The sequence below is a fragment of the Giraffa tippelskirchi genome, chromosome 6 (genome assembly GCF_054371585.1).
Source record: "Giraffa tippelskirchi isolate mGirTip1 chromosome 6, T2T-mGirTip1v1.2.pri, whole genome shotgun sequence".
NCBI lineage: Eukaryota > Metazoa > Chordata > Mammalia > Artiodactyla > Giraffidae > Giraffa > Giraffa tippelskirchi.
In genome coordinates this window covers 88,624,129-88,640,205 of record NC_137280.1, presented here as the reverse complement: position 1 = coordinate 88,640,205, position 16,077 = coordinate 88,624,129, and the positions used below count along the sequence as shown (strand labels likewise).

General features: G+C 60.3%; 2 long non-coding RNA genes across 2 annotated transcripts; both read right to left on the bottom strand.

Moving 5' to 3' along the window:
• Positions 1-1,177: 1,177 nt before the first annotated feature.
• LOC145510395 (uncharacterized) lies at positions 1,178-7,867 on the bottom strand. The gene is made up of 2 exons (XR_014056989.1): positions 7,728-7,867; positions 1,178-2,488 (listed from the first exon to the last, which is right to left on the bottom strand). It is a non-coding gene; the product is annotated as an uncharacterized LOC145510395 (long non-coding RNA).
• Positions 7,868-10,806: 2,939 nt separating this feature from the next.
• LOC145508911 (uncharacterized) lies at positions 10,807-14,668 on the bottom strand. The gene is made up of 2 exons (XR_014055682.1): positions 11,576-14,668; positions 10,807-10,838 (listed from the first exon to the last, which is right to left on the bottom strand). It is a non-coding gene; the product is annotated as an uncharacterized LOC145508911 (long non-coding RNA).
• Positions 14,669-16,077: the final 1,409 nt, after the last annotated feature.

Genomic DNA, 16,077 nt, shown 5'->3' with positions numbered 1-16,077 from the left:
AGGCCTTGGTGGGCGAGGTTCTTGCCGAGATGACGTGGGCATGGTCAATGCCGGGCGCGCCTAGAGCGTGTCTGGGCTCCTACCCCGCAGATGAGGGACCTGGGGGGTGGCGGGAAGGCCTTTAGTTGCCTTTACTGGTTTCCTGCCTCTAGAGACTGACGGACAGAGGGATTGACTGACTGGGTCAGCGTCAGGGCCGGGGCAGGCGAGGACAGAGGCTTCCCGGAGGGGCGGGGTTCAGAGCGAGGCTGGGCGGGGCCAGCAGCTAGAGGACACCAAGGGCCTGCGCGCAGGCGTGGGCGGGCCTTCCCTGGCGCTGGGCAAGGCGATTGGCCCTTGGCACCGCCCTGCGCTGGAGGGAACCAGTTGGAGGCGACCCCACCTTCTGCCCCGCCTCACACATTCCCGCAGGTATGTGAGGGGAGACCCCAGCGGATCCACACGCTCTTTAGCGCCGCCTGGAGGCCTGGCAGGGTAGAGGCGGCAGTCCTGAGGGCTTTTTGTCAGCTTTGGCCCTTGGGGTTCCGGGCTGCCTTCAAATGTCCTCAGACTTGGGGCACCCCTTACTGTGCCCCTCGGCTCTCCAAGTCATCTGCAGATGTTCCCACATACCTAGGGTGCCACTCAGGTCCCAGTCACAGCCAAATGTCTCCCTTGGGCCTACATAATTTCCTCACCATCGTTCTCAGATACCAGACACCTCAAATCTTACCCCAAGTTGTCCCTTATGTCTAAGTCACCCCTAAATGTCATTAGATCAACAGCATCAGGTACCAGTTATCTTCAAATGTCCAGTGTTTCCTTCCGGGCTACCCTCAACCACCAGCTTAGATTGGGTCCCATTCCCTTCCACCTCACCCCTGGACATGGGGCATTCCTCATCACCATCCCGTCTAGGTTCCAGGTCTTGTCACCACACCAACCCTGAATGTCTGTCCCTCCAGCCCACCCCTGAACCCCAAGACACTCCTCAAGTTCACCTTTGCATAACAAGGGCACCCTTTCCACCCCAAATGACTAAATTGTCATCTTCTCCAGAGTGGGCAGGGCAGGGCTGGGGATCCTGTGAGGTCAGGAGGCCAGGACAATAAATCCAGACTCATCAACCCTCCCCAGACAAAAAGCCAGGACTCCAGGGTTGCAGACTAGAATACATCACAAACCACCAGACCAGGAATAAGGCAAGGGGCAGCTTTTATTTAACTGGACAGCAGGCTCAAGACACAGCAGAGACTTCCCCAAGCTGCTGTCTGCCCCTGCTCCGATAGAGGAGGGGTACACTGAGCCAACTCTTGACAGCTTGGGGAGCTTCACTCTACATCCCTAGTTTCACTCCTAGAAGAGCGCTATTCCATCTGATGGTGGATACAGCCTTAACTCTTCCATGCCCTGGACCCACCCAAGGACTGAGCAGGCCTGCTTGCATCCTCTGGGCCCACAGGGACCTCATTCTCCACCCCATGTGCCAGGAGGGTGCCATGGCCCCTCCCCCCAAGTTAGGAAGCCACAGGGCCCAGGGAGAAGGGGCCAGGCAGGTTCAGGTCAGGCCAGCCTGGTTCCGGAAGCCCGGAGTTGGCATTTAACGGTCTGGGGGGCCCAAGGCAGCTTCCTCTTGGGTAACTGGCTGCTGGGAAGATGCAGGCCAGCCAAGCCCCCACCAGGCTTGGAGGAGGAGGGGCCGAGGGTCGGCCAGGCAAGGACACATCTGGCTTCCTTTCTTCATGGAAGGGCCAGCCAGCCAGCCACCCGCCTGTCTGCTCATCCTCCCTGGAGCACAGCCCAGTCTTGAGTTGGGACTGGGAGTTGGGGGGGCAGTCCCCGAGTGCAGAAATTGGAGGAGGGAGCCTGCAGCAGACAGCTGGGTTCACCCACCCCATCCCTGGATCCACCCATCCCCAGGTTACTCCTCCGGACCCAGGTGCCAGGCCGGCAGGGTCCTCATTTCTTCCCCCAGGCAGCAACTGGCCCACCCAAGGAGGGCAGGGGCCACAGCAGACTCCAAGGGGGCTTGACTCCTGTTCCTGCTGAACTGAGCCAGTCTGCACAAATCAACTGTGTTTCAGCTCAGTAGGCACGGGAGGCAGAGCCCAGGGAGGCTCCGAGGTTGGCCAGGCAGCAGAGCGGAGAGGTGGCAGGGCCAGAGGAGGTGGCAGGGCCAGAGGAGGCGCCAGGGCCCTGGGGGGGCGGAACTTAGCCACTGTGAACATGACTTGATGTGGACCTGCTCACAAGCAGCTAAGCCCTGCTCCCCAGGCCAGATGCTAGCAGTGGGGGCCTCTCTGCCACCCCATCTCCATCCCCATCCCCGGGGTCAGCATCCTCAGTGGTGGCGATGACAGTGGTGGCCCCGGAGGCAGGGCTCAGGGTCGGTTGGAAATCCCTGGCAATGTGATTTGTGACAGGCAGCAAATCCCATCCCCAGGAACCCCAGCCGGCCATGGCACCAGGGTTGAGGGGCAGGGCGCCGGGCAGGGCCAGCAGCTGGCACCTAGGAGAGACGAAAGGAGGTCGTGAGATTTGAGGACACCTGCCCTCCACGTCCCCCCTTGCTGCCATCCTTTGAGGTCTCGCAGAGAAGCCGTTTTCCCCATGTGCGCGCATGCTGTCGCTTCAGTTGTGTCTGACTCTTGCGACCCCATGGACTGTAGCCCATCAGGCTTCCCTGTCCATGGGATTCTCCAGGCAAGAATACTGGAGTGGGTTGCCATGCCCTCCTCCAGGGGATCTTCGCGGCCCAGGCATCGAACTCTCGTTCTCCTGTCTCCTACATCGGCAGGCGGGTTCTTTACCACTAGCACCTCCTGGGAAGCCCTTCCCCATGTGCAGCAGCAGCTAAAGATACCACCAGGCTGGACACCCCCAGCCATGCTTCCCAGACCCAGAGAGGTAGAGATACCCAGAGGGTCACTTTCAGCCAAGGAGGCTGTAGGAACTCCCAGAGCCAGCCCCCCTCCTTTCCTTGGCCGAGCCCCCACCCCCCGCCCCAGCCACAACACGGAGCCCTGGGCAGGCTAAATGGGGCCATGGGGAGAGGAAGCTGAGGGGGTGGCGGGCAGGCGGCTGAGGAAGTGATCTCACCCCAGCTGGCGCCACTTCCTAGAAGCCTGAAGGGCAGGAGGAAACCACTAGGGCCTCCCCCCATGGCCCTGTCTCCTCAGTGGCCAGGCCTCAGCCCGCGCCCCACCAGAGCGGATGCCGACAGCGGGCGCCCCGCTCTCCCCACAGGCACGCACCTACCCAGAGCACCAGACCCAAGCTCCAGGTGCAAATCCCAGCTCCACGGTTTCCTAAATACCATCCGAGCCTCAGTCTCCCCATCTGTACAGTGGAGCCAAGAGTCTCTACCGCGTAACACGGTGAGGTTTCACCAACAGTACGTAGCAACTACCTAACACCAGGACCCCCTACAGAATTTATGGGACTCAGTGCAAAATGAATACTCAGGTGGGAAAAAACAAAAACGAATACTCAGGGCCCCTTGTTCACAAAATAAGAATTTCAAGATGACAGCCGAGTATCACACCAAGCGCCAGGTCCTTCTCAGTGGGGAAACACCCTATGAACCGCACAGTTCACCTGCTGGTGAAGCCAGCCCTGTGTTCAGTAAACAGAGACCTCTCGGAGGATGAGAACCCTGTGGCTAGGACCCCCGAACTCTGGAGCCAGTCCAGTTGCATTTGAACCCTGGCTCTGCAGCGTACCAGCTGGGCGACACTGGGCAGGGAACTCAACCTCTCTGGGCCTCCGTTTCCCCATCGGCAAAGCAGGGGTAATGTGGTGAGGAACTCGTGAGTGCTGTGTATAATTGGGATGGGGCTATGCTGTCATCATTCCTCAGGCAGAAACAGGAAGGAGGATGGCATTCAGGACACTGCACACGGGTAGGACCTCAGCACCCAGATAGGATAGGGGGTGGCCACCCCCGGGAGACAGGTGGAGGGAGGTGTCCTGCTCTGCGCCGACCCTGCCACATACACATTCCGTACGCCGGCCACCGGCTTTACGGTGGGGCCCCAGCCCAGCCCTGACTCCTCAAGGTCTAGGGGCACCAACTGGGAGCAGACGAGGCCCCGCAGGGCGGCCGGCCTCCCTGGGCCGCCTCCGGAAGTGAGACAGCACATTCGTGTCCCAGGGACGAAACGGGAAGGGCGGCCATTTGGCCGGGCCCGTTTCCTGTGGGGTTTCCCCTGCACAGAGCCCCGGGCCGGGGCCAAGGCCACTCCCCAATCCCCACAGGCACAAAAGGCCTGGGTCTCCAGTGGAGGGGGCACTACCAGGCAGGTGCCCAGGAGCAGGATGACCCCCGTTACCATAGGCGTGCCCCCCAGGCTCAGGGGAGACGGTGTCCAGGGAGGGCCAAGCTCCTGGCAGCTGGAGGCGTTTTGGGGGGGGCATCCAGGGGAGTGGGGCAGGCCCCAGGTCACACGATGGATGGATGGATGGATGGGTGTCTTAAGTCCGCTCTGCAGACAGGGCGTGGACTTGAGAGACATACTCCGTAAGCCTATCCACCCCCCCAAACCCCACGCTCCAAGAATGAATCAGGGGCAGCTTCCGCCGGGGGCGCCAACACCACCGCCGCCGCCCCCAAGCCTGGTCCCCAAATACTTTCCACCCTCTCAGAGCAGCTGGGATCGGAAAATACCAAGGGCCGCTGGCCCCGCCCTCCCAGCCTGTCACTAACGCTTTGCCTAATGGGCCCAGACTCTCCGCAGAGGCTCCCTGGGCCAGGCCCTGAGCCAGCCGCTAACCTGGACCTTCCAGCCAAGTGCCGCCTGACCACCAGGGCCACCCCGCCCCCACACCCGTCACCCCCGTCCCAACGAGGCCACCATCACCACCAGCCCAACCGACGGAGCAGCCCTCGGAGGTCGGCACCCAGCTGAAGGAAGGCAGGCCACTGGCAAGTGGGTGGGCCCCCACTGCCCACCCAGGGCTGAGGGGAGGGGGCAGGCTCAGGAAGGGGTGAGTAAGTGAGGAGTGAATCACTTGTTATAAATAGGGGAACCGTGCAAGTCACATCTCAGCCCCTATGGTGCCCAGCCACGCCACGCTCCAGCCCCTGCCTTCAACTCTGATGACCCTCAGACTGATCACAGAATCCAGGGGACCCCTAACGTCCACACGGTGAGCCCTTCACTGAGGGGTACATACTAGCAACACGTTCACCTCTGCCTTATCCCCCAACAGGTCCCTGTCCCGGCCATCTGGCCTGCATTTTGGGGGCCGCTGGCCTCGAGGGTAGTTGCTGGCTTCCAGGCCCTATCCCCCTCCTACGGCACCCCGACAATTCCCAGGCCCAAAGCTCTAGGTTCCTGGGCTCCCCAAGCCATTCCCAAGGTGTGGGTGACCACGCTCCTGGACGCTGACACCAGACCAAGGACAGGAGGAGGCTGAGGGGCTTACCATCACCCAAGTCGGTTCCCTGGCCTAACCCAGGACCCCAACCCAGACCACCCAGGCCTGCTCTGCCCAGGGCCACAGCTTGGGTGACCACACCCAGGGTGGCGCCAGCTCCAGCACCCTGGGGCAAGGCGCCGCTAGAGCATGACTCAGCCGTGCCCAGTATGGCGGCGTCCTTCTCTGCCCAAGGATTCTCACACGCCCACACCCACTGGCTTCCAAGTACTTCCTTCCCAGGGGACCAGTCTTCCCCAGACACACCTCCATGATCGCCCAGGACACCCGATGGCAGGAGGGAAGGTGGCAAGAGGGCCGCCCCCCAAAGGGATCTGAAGGCAAGGGCCTTGGACAGGGAGGGGAAGCGGACGCATCTCTCCGCTTGCTTTTCCAATGCTTCCCATATACAGATGGAGAAGCTGAGGCCCAGAGGATTCAGAGCCAGGCCCAAGGTCATGCGAGAAGTCTAAGGAAAAGCCAAGGCCTGATCCTGGCTTCAAGTGCACGCAGAGTGGGAAAGGGCTGGCCAGCCAGCCTAGAGAGGGGCCGGAAGGAATTTTCTCTGGACCGCCCAGGGTTCCTGGCAGTGTCCTTCGCTTCGAACTGACTCCCCCACCCAGCCTCTCAAGGTAAAGGGCAAACACTGAAAAATCTTACGGTATATCAAAGAATCACCTAGGCCCTTGGTGAGCAGGTCCTCCCACTGTACCCTTTGGGCCAGTGTCCTTTGGACTTCCAGGGGGACAGGGGTCTGCCCTGCAGCTGCGGCCCGCACACAACATCTGGCCTTCACTTGCAACAGGTAGGGGTTGGTGGGGGGCATCCCGCGGAGGACCCTTGGAGCATCCGTCCCCGTTGTTTCTTTCCACTGAGCAAGGGTCTGCGGAGACTCAGAGGCCGGGCCAGCACAGACAGGCCCGACCCCCCTGGACACGCCCTGTCACGCATGTGCTCCGCGTGCCAGCCCAGAGCCAGGCCAGCAGCTACTTCAGGGGCCCCCTCCATACCCACAGACAAAGATTGCCCACTGGGGTCTTAAGGGAGCTCCCAGAGGACATCCTGCAAGGACAGAGGGCAGTGGGTGCCCCTGGGGCGCTAGAAGAGAGCTGGCACAGAGCCCTAGGGCCCGTGTCTTCCCAGGACGGCGGCATGTGAACACATGCGCATGGGCTGGCCCAGGCACGGTGCGTGGGTGAGCGGACAGGGTGTGCCCTCCATCACCTCGCCTCTAAGCTCGGGCACCTGTTGGGGACTGCCCTCCGGCTTGGGCTGGCATCGGCAGGGCTGCCACAGGACACCCTTATGCCAAGGGTCCCAGCTTCCCCCTCAAAGACCACCCATCAGGAGCAGGCAGTTGGTTGGGGCTGGGGCAGAAAGGATAGGTGACACAGAGCCAACCGCACCTCCAAGACATTCAGGAAGCCACTGGGTCTGGGCCTGGCTGGCTTACACTGGACAGGCAGTGTAGGGCTGAGGGGCTTTTGTAGCCCTGGAGCCCAGCACTGGGGTCAGAGGTCAGTCTGGCGCTAGGATGAAGGGGTCTGGGTTCAGTCTGAGCCCTTTCACCCTTGCACCCCAAGGGCATGGGAACCCCAAGCTATACAGGGCCGGGGAGTCAGCCCTCCAGGAATCTCCCAGATGTGGGCCCCCTTTCTATTAATGAGTCTTCTTAGTTGGGCCGGAAGGAGCGAGAAGGGAGGAGAGGGGTCCCCCTAGTCCTCTTTTAAACCCAGGCTGGACAGCTGGGTCCCCACTTCTCTCCTCTGGAGGGCCTCCCCACCCCCACACTGGCTGACATGTCAAGAACTTGAAGCACTGTCCTCCACCCGCATCCACAGAACTCTGAGACCCCCCAACTCACACAGCCCAAACAGGCACCTACCTTCCCACTCCCGGGCCGAGACACCATGTCCATTCCCTCCACCCCGAGGGGGGCGCATACCCTCCCACCCTGAGCCCAACTCCGACCCTCCTTGACCTGCCCCGATTCGCGTTGGGACCCGCCCTCCCCAGCACGCTCTCAGGAATCTCCTGGGTCGGGGGAGTGGCTGGGGGGCCGCGGTGGGCCCTTGGGGACGGGGTAGAGGTGGGCCGCCCTTCTCCCGCTCCGCAGGGGGCGCCCCGGGACTCCGCGGCCGCCACCATCAGACCGGCCCCACCGTCCCCTCGACCACCGGCGGCGGGGCGCGGGGCGGCGCCCTCCCCTTCGCCCAGGGCTGGAGGACCCGCCAGGCGCACCCCCCACTCCGCCCACAAGTCCAGCGCGGAAAAGTTGTCGCCGCCACCACGGCGCCGCAGTCTCCCTCCCCGTTGCTTCCCCGACTCACCCGCGGGGGAGGGGAGCCGGCGCTCGGGGCTCCGGCCGCCGCCCCGGCCCGGCCGGCCGAGACCCGGCCGGGCGGGCGGGCGGCGGGCCCGAGAGGGGCCGGGGGCGGTCGCCGGCCGCGCTCCATCCCACTCTCTGGCCGGCCCGCCGCGGGGCCGAATCGCTTTTAAAACCTCCTCGTCTCCTCCCCTCCCGGGCCGGGCAGGGGGCGGGCGCGGGCGCGGGGCGGGGCGGGCGCCGCCGTCATGTGCCCCCGGAGCCGGTCCGCCCCCACTTTCTCTCTCCGGTCCCCCAACTCGGTCCCGTCCCCAACTCACCCCTAACTTTTTCCTCCCTTGTCCCAACTCTTCCTGAGCCTGAGACTTAGCTCAACTTCCCCCTCTGGGTCCTGGGCTCGGGGATCCAGCCCCAGTTCTTCAGCGAACGCCCTTCCTGCTGGGATGGGGGGTTCCTAATCCATATCGCACGCGAAACCCCTCTTGGCCTAAGTTCTGCTCCCCGGCGCAGGGAGAGAAACCCAGGAGGCCGTGGACAAGGAGAAGGTAGATGGCGGGGGCACAGTGCCACACTGCACTATACACCCCTCCCTTCCCTGGGGGGCATGGGCCCAGGGAATTCTGGGGTCCGGCCAAATACGAATCTCCACTCTATGCATTTACACAGTGCGTTCTTTAGCCTCAGGAAGTCCCTCCTTTTATCCCACCCAACCCTCGCCTGCTGCCATTGAAGACTTGCTGACCCCAGTCCAGGTGGTCCCCGGTCTAGGTCCCCTCCCCCCACCCCTCCCCGCCAGGCTTCCTGGCATCCCCACCCCCCATCTGCCCAGGGCCTCTGGGAAACTCCCAGCTCCTGAAGTATCCCTGGGAGAGAGCCCCTCCCTGCATCCCTCCCTCCTTCCCTGCGAGCCTGTCTGTCCCACCTCATCCTCCGCGGACCTCCCCTCAACCGGGAGGAGGAACACCGAGGCATTGTTCACCAGGACGGGGCCCTGCCTTGGGGCCTGGCCCTGTGCCCAGGTGGGGGGCCGGGAACAAAACTCGGGGAAGGAGAGGCGGGGTGCCCTGTGCCGCCAAGCCAGCCTCTTTGGGCAGGCCCGGATGCCACTTTGCCCTCTCCAAGATGGGATGGGAGCCAGTGACCTGCAGACCACCACCACTACCATGATGCCGCAGCAAGGTTCTATGGCCTGAGGAGCCTTCCCAGACCTGTGTGGGCATTGCTTTGGGAGACAGTTTTCCTCCCACCCACCTCCAATATTTCCAAAGTCATATAATTGGGGCTGGGGGAGTGGTCAGATTCTTCATAACCCACCTCCTGGGCAATAAAGACTAAAGCTGGGGTAGGGGAGTACCCAGCGGCAGGGCCCAGGCAAAAGACTAGAGGAGCTGGTTGGATGCCTCTGGGTCACCTCACACCCCCAGAATTCTTCCAGGCTCCCTCATTTCCACAGTTCAGTTCAACAGATTCCCCACGTTGGATCTCGGTGGGATTGGGGAGAGAGGGGCAGAAGCCACACCTAGCTACTATCCCGTGGGGCCCAGCCCTGGGGGCTCCCGGGTCTTTCTTCTCTGTGGGGCCCAAGGGGCAGGCTGGCCCAGGCTGCAGGATCTGGCAGGTTGGGGCAGGAGGGGGCAGAGCCGCCTGTGGGGCCCCAGGGGAAGATTTGGGGTGGCACAGAATTCCCCGACTCAGGGTGGGGCCATGAGGGGGTGGGGCACTCACCACAGGACCTCCTGAGCAGCTACAAACAAGGGAATGGAGTTCTCAGGGTCCAGGGTCTTACTGTGGACACATTTGTGCACGTGCGTGCTTGTGCACACACACACACACAACCCATTCTAGAAGTATAAAGTGACCAAATTACAATAGGGCACCTCCTCCACGCCACCTCTCCAGAACACTCCCTTTATACCCTGGGACAAGGTCTCCATCGAGAACTATCCTCCCGTTCTTATTAGTCCAATCAGGCATATATGTGGGGGAAATGCCTCCTCCAGGCTGGCCTCCAGGGATAACTATGCCATCTGCGCCTTCTGCCATTACCCTGCATATGGCTTGGACCACAGCACCTCAGCGTCCCTCAGCCCAAACTTGAGAGGGTCCTCCCAGTGTCCTCAGCCCTCCATCTGGATTCTGAACATTTGCCCCCACCAACCCCCTCCACCCTAGTCCTAAGCTGGCCAATTTACCCAGGGACAGCAGCCAAGAGGGATCAGAGCTCTCCAAACCAGCCAACTGATTCTTTGTAATGACGGGGACGGGTGAGAGGACAGGGCCAGGGTGAGACCAGGCCAAGCGGTCAAGTGGCACAGGGCATACACACACACCCATTTGTTCATTCTTCAAACATTCATTGAGTGCCTGCTGGGTGCCAGGTGCTGTTCTGGGCACTGGGGACACAGCAGAGAACAAGCCAGAAAAAAAACCCTGCTCTCATGGAGTCCACATCAATGGGGGAAATACAGGCAATAAACAGACAGGTATAAAGATATATAACATGTTGGGTGGTACATATTAGAGGAGACTAGAAGGGGGCTAAGAAGATGAGGGGAGGGGGCTTCCCAGGTACACTAGTAGTAAAGAACCTGCCTGCCAATGCAGGAGATGTAAGAGATGCAGGTTGGATCCGTGGGTTGCAAAGATCCCTTGGAGGAGAAAATGGCAACCCATTCCAGTATTCTTGCCTGGAGAATCCCATGAACAGAGGAGGCTGGTGGACTACAGTCCATAGGGTTGCAAAGAGTCCGACACAATTGAAACGACTTGGTATGCAGGGAGATGAGGAGTGAGGGGTTGGGGGCCAGATCAAGAAAGGCTACCCTGAGGAGGAGGAGGTGACATGTGAACAAAGATTATAAGAGGTGGGGAGAAGGCACGCAGACAGCTAGAGGAAGAGAGTTTCGGTAGAGAGGGAACAGCCAGTACAAAGGGCCTGAGGCAGGAAGTTCCTGGCGTATTTGAGAAATAGCAAGGAACCAGTGTGGTAGAGTGGGGAGGGGAGCAGAGTGGCAGAACTGAGTTTCCAGTTCTTGCTCCCCAATTCCTAGCTGAATAGCTTTGGCCAAGTGATCACACCTCTCTGAGCTTCGGTTTCTTTATTCATGGAATGGACCTGAAAATATAATTTTTAGGGTTGTTAGGAAATTCTGAGATGAGCTGTGCCATGTCCCAGCCCAGGGCTTGAGGCAGGGTAGAAGCTGGACAAGCGTAAGGACATAGGTACACTACTTTACGTAGCCATTCAGACCTGGGATGGGGAGGATGGGTCAAGGGACCCTGATGGACTCAGTCGCCCTGTAGGTCACCCTGGCTCATATGCAGGGCCGCCTGCCGGGCCCCATGGCAACGCGGCACACAGAGACATCAAACAGGCCCTGCCGAGGAAGTCCCACGTCACTGTGGTTAGGGTGGCTCCTCCCAGCCCAGCCCCCGGCTGGCGCTGTGCTCCTCCTCGCCAGTCAGGGCCCCTGCCTCCTGTCACCCTGGTGACAGGCTGTGTTATGGACTGAGCTGGGATCCCACCACCTGCCCCCTCACTAGGGCACTAGTCACTCCCCACATCCGGAGGACATTATGCAGTGGCCCCAGTTCACTGCCACTAACCCTTTCATTCAACCGCCCCAAATTGGCATTGGGAGCAGCAGGAAAGCTCTGGTCTATCCACCTACAGTTCAGAGGGCCAGAGAGGCCCCAGGGACCTATGGGGTCCCCCAGCCAGGGCCCTGAAATCCCCAGGGCAGTGTCCTTCAGGGTACCTGCCAGCTCCTGGGGCAGGGGAGGGGTGAATCACATAGGAATAACCCCCCAGGCCTAGCCCAGCCCCCACCCGGGAACTGATTCACCACCTACCCAGCACCAGATGACATCAGGGTCTGGCGGGCCACCCTCCCTTGGCACCGGGCCAGAATGAGGGTGCCCCAGAGGTGTCACAGAAGGCCGCCTTCTCCCCTCTGACTGGGGCCCGGCAGGCGCAGGGTTAAGGAGGGGCCCTCCTGGGGGTCTCCCCCCATCCCACCCCCCCTTTTCCCGGGGATTTCGGGCCCCAGCCCCTCTGACGTCACTGGGGGTTGCTATGGCAACTGTCCGAAGTTCCCAAATAAAATTACCGCGGGCGGGTTAAGTTTCCTAGGAGGCAGCAGACGGGTAAACAATGGCGGTGGCAGGCGGGGCCGGGGAGGAGCTGTCTCCCCCTCCCACTCCTCATTCTGCTGGGACCAGGGGGGTCCCCAGGGCGAGGAGGAGGGTCCCCTCCCCGTCCGGGTCCCGAGAGCCCACGAGCACCCGGAGCACTGGCGCACAGATGGGGGACAGCGATGCCACCGCCGAGATGAGCAGGGGGGACCTCCGAAGGGAGGCTGGGGCGGCGGGGAACAAAGGAGGGACCTGAGGCCTGGGCTCCGCCCTCTGCACACCCTGCCTCCCCCCGCCCCCCCGCGCCCCCAGCCGGCCGCCGGTCCAGCTGTGGCTGCTCCCAGCTGCCTGGCTCCCCACATCTGGCGGGCTGCGCGCTCACTTCCTGTCGCCCTGGCTGCCTGGAGGGAGGTAAAAATAACCCTCCCCCTCCCCCTGCCGGCGGGCGCAGACGGCGGATCCTCCTGGCTTGGAGGAGGCCGAGGCCGAGCCGCAGCGGGGGAGAGGAGCCCCCCTGAGGCTGACTCCCGTCCCTCCCACTGCCTCGGTGTCCTGGGAGGAGGGGCGCAAAGGAGGTGGCACAGATCCCAGGCTGCAAAAGAGGGCTGAAGAGTCTATTGCCTCAAGAAGGCCCTCACCTGGGCCACCAAGAAACCGAGGAAACCCTGGCCTCTAAGTCCCATCCCCTATCCCATTACAGGTCACCTCTATTCCGCTGCAGAACTGTAAGCAACATGCTTAGGTTCCAACTGGGGGTCACCCACTTATTAACTGTATAGATATGTTCAGTTCAGTTCAGTCCAGTTGCTCAGTCGTGTCCGACTCTTTGTGACCATGAACTGCAGCATGCCAGGCCTCCCTGTCCATCACCAACTCCAGGAGTTTACTCCAACTCATGTCCATTGAGTCGGTGATGCCATCCAACCATACAGGGAGAAAAAAACAAACAAACCTCTGTCTGTAGAACAGGGATGATAGTAGTACCTACTTCGAAGGGTATTTGCTCCATCTTTGTTATATTATCATTTCCCCATGCCCAGAGTCCCCTAAGACCCTCAAGAACTCTTGCCAGATAAAATATAGGACACCCAATTAAATCTGATTTTCTTTGAATCATTTCATATCAGTATGTCCCATGCAATAGTAGGGCCATATTTCTATCAAAAAAAATGTTTTTGTTTTACTTGCTCTATAACTGAAAATCAAATCTAACTGGGTCTCCTGTATTTTTATTTGCTAAATCTGGCAACTGTATTTCTGAGCCATCATCATCTCTGGCATGAAAACACTCCAACTGTCTGGTCTCCCTTGTCTCCTTGCTTCCAGCCTTACTCTGTCCATTCTCCAGAGAGAGCCAATTAAACCCAATCACATTTCCCTTCTACCACCGTCCACTGGGAAGAAAAGTTCCTCTGTGGTCCCCATTGTCACCTATAAGACCTTGCTTGTCAGGTTCCCACCTTCTTTCCAACCTGCCTTTCACACCCACCTGTCAACTGCCAACTTGTTGAGATCCTAGGCTACCACCCTCTCCAGGAAGCCTTCCTCACCTCCTGCCATGACTTTATACTCTCCGGGGACTCTAAACACTTCTGTCTCCCCACTCAACCATTTGAATGATATAGTCAAGAAAATAAACATTTCTTAAAGGATGCAAAAATAACCGGGGTTGGGGGTGGGGAATGTACCTGTCCACCTGGCCTCAGTGTTGTTATCCCCGCCCCATGGGATCTGGGGCCCTAGGAAACCCCTCAAGCAGCCCCCTTAGGGGTCCTGTGGGCAGCTGGATGGTGGCTAGTACGGGTCCTGGGAGCCTAGAGTTAAGTGATGCTGGCTCTTGGGGGACTCTCTCCTGCCCTCAAGTAGCCTGGAAACCTGGAAGGGGACCTGGCATAGCCTTGCATCAACAGCCCCCAAGGAGCCCACCTGGCCCATCTAAGCTCCAGTGTGGACTCATATCCTTGCTGGAAACTCCCACAGATAGGACCGCCCCCAAGAGGAGGCATGCACTCTCCTGAGAGGAGCATAGGAGCCTAAGTCACCCTGCCTGGTTTCAAGCTTAGTGCCCTGCCTCCTCTGGCAAAGGATTGTGCCTCTCTGACTCAGTTTCCCCCTGTGTCAAATGGGAATACCAGTGGAATGTCAGAGGGCTATTGTGAACATTAGGTAATGTCCATAATGGTAAAGAATCTACCTGCCAATGCAGGAGATGCAAGAGACACCAGTTCAATCCCTGGGTCAGGAAGATACCCTGGAGGAAGAAATAGCAACCTACTCCAGTATTCTTGCTTGGAAAATTCCATGGACAGAGGAGCCTGGAGGGCTAGTCCATGGAATCACAAAAAGTCAGACACCACTGAACAACTGAGCACGCGTGTAGAACACAGCTTGGAACATAGAACGTGCTCACTGTTAGCTACTCTGAGGGTGGGGGGATGGTAAAAAGTCAGAAGCCCTGATCACAGCCCTCTTGACCTCCACCCCCAGGTCGGCTCCCCAGATCCCTCTAGGAAAATGGCTTCGACCTCTTGACAGTAGCTCTAACCTAACTTCTCAGGGTTTGTCTCACCCCACAGAGAGTCCCTAGTGTCATCCCCTGACTCTGGCATAGGCCTCCTGAGAACCAGAGACAGGTCTGCCTTGAGGACCCTCTGTTATCTCCCATCCCCAATCCCGCTGCCAGTGAACCACCATCTGCTTCGCCCTCATCTCTGTGTCAACCAGGACTGTAGACCTGATCTGAATCCCTAATCTGAGTAAAGCCACCGGGTCCCGGAGCCTCTCACAGCTCCCACCCCACTGGAGTCTCGAACCCGCGTCCTCCAGCGCAGACCCGGCGGGGAACCTGCGGCGGTTGCCGGGCAACGCGCTGTTTGTTGGCGCGGGGGGCGGGGCCGGCGCGCGCGGTGACTCACAGCGGCGTGATGCTGGCGGGCGCGGCGCCCGGCAGCCTGGCGGGCGGCCCGGCCCAGGCTGGCCCCGGCGGCTGGAGGGGCCGGGCGGCGGGGGCGCCCCAAGCTCCAAGTGGGCGCCCAAGGCCTGTTGGGAAGTGGCAGAACAAGCCCCGACTGCCGACATCGGTTCGAATTTCTGCCCAGCCTCTCACTCTCGGGTGTGACTTAGGCGCTCCTTGCCTCAGTTTGGTCATCAGTAAAATGGACGCGACAGTACAGGCTGCAGTAACCCATTACCGGTCTACAAAGCAGCTGGGATCATTACATATTTACACTGTCGGGCATCACTTTGTGCTCTCACTCGGTTTGATCTTGTATCTTTGAGCAAACTTCATAATCTCACCGAGACTCAGTTGCCCCATCTGTTAAAGTAGCAAGGACGTCTCACCTCTCCGGTGGTTTGGAGATTCCACAAATCAGTAGAGAGACAGTAGCTGGCATATCTCAGTACCAGGGGTCTCCCCCCTCCCCGCCAAGGACCAAAGGGACTGTGGGAAGTTTTCTTTGTGGTCCAAGCCATGTAGGGTGGGGAGGGTAGGCGCCCCTGAAAATAAATGAGTGTGACTCACAGGCCCAGGGTAGGGTGGCATGAACCTGGCTGCTGGGGCCCAATCCTGAAGTTGGAGCTGGCAGCACCTGCTGCAAGGGGGCAGGAGGGAGGCCTGAGCGTGAGTCACTGCCCAGCAATGAGGAGTGAGTCACGCAGGGCGTGGTCCCCCGGCAGCCCCCCCACCCCAGCGTCCCAGCCGCTCCCACAAAGGCCCTTTGAGAAAGTTCCCCACCCCCCTCCCCCAGACCCTGGGCGCTCTGGGGGAGACTGGGCCGTGGGGCCAAGGCCCTAGTGGGCTGCCCCCAGGACCCCCGCCTGGGCCGGGGAGGCGCCAGCCTGCTTCTGCAATGTCTGTGAAGAGTCACCGTGGGCAGCAGAGCGTCCCCAGAGAGGGGGCTTTTAGGTTGCCTGAGTCACTAAGGGGACAGTGGAGGGTCACACGCATATAGTGGGTAAAGTTGAGTCAGGCTGTCTGCTTGGGCGTGTAGGCCAGGGCCCTTGGAATCAGGCTTTGAAGGCATCATTCTTCCCAGCCCGGGAGAGCCTGCAACTCAGGGAAGTCCATGACTTCTGGTAGGAAACAAGGGTACTGGCGAAACGTCTCAGCATATCTCCCTGACTTTGCTAGGCATCCGCTCCTTGCTGTCCCTCTGTCTTTTTTGGGGGAGTGGGGTGGGGTGGGGTGGTGGGGTGGCAGGGTGGGGTTTGGCCACACA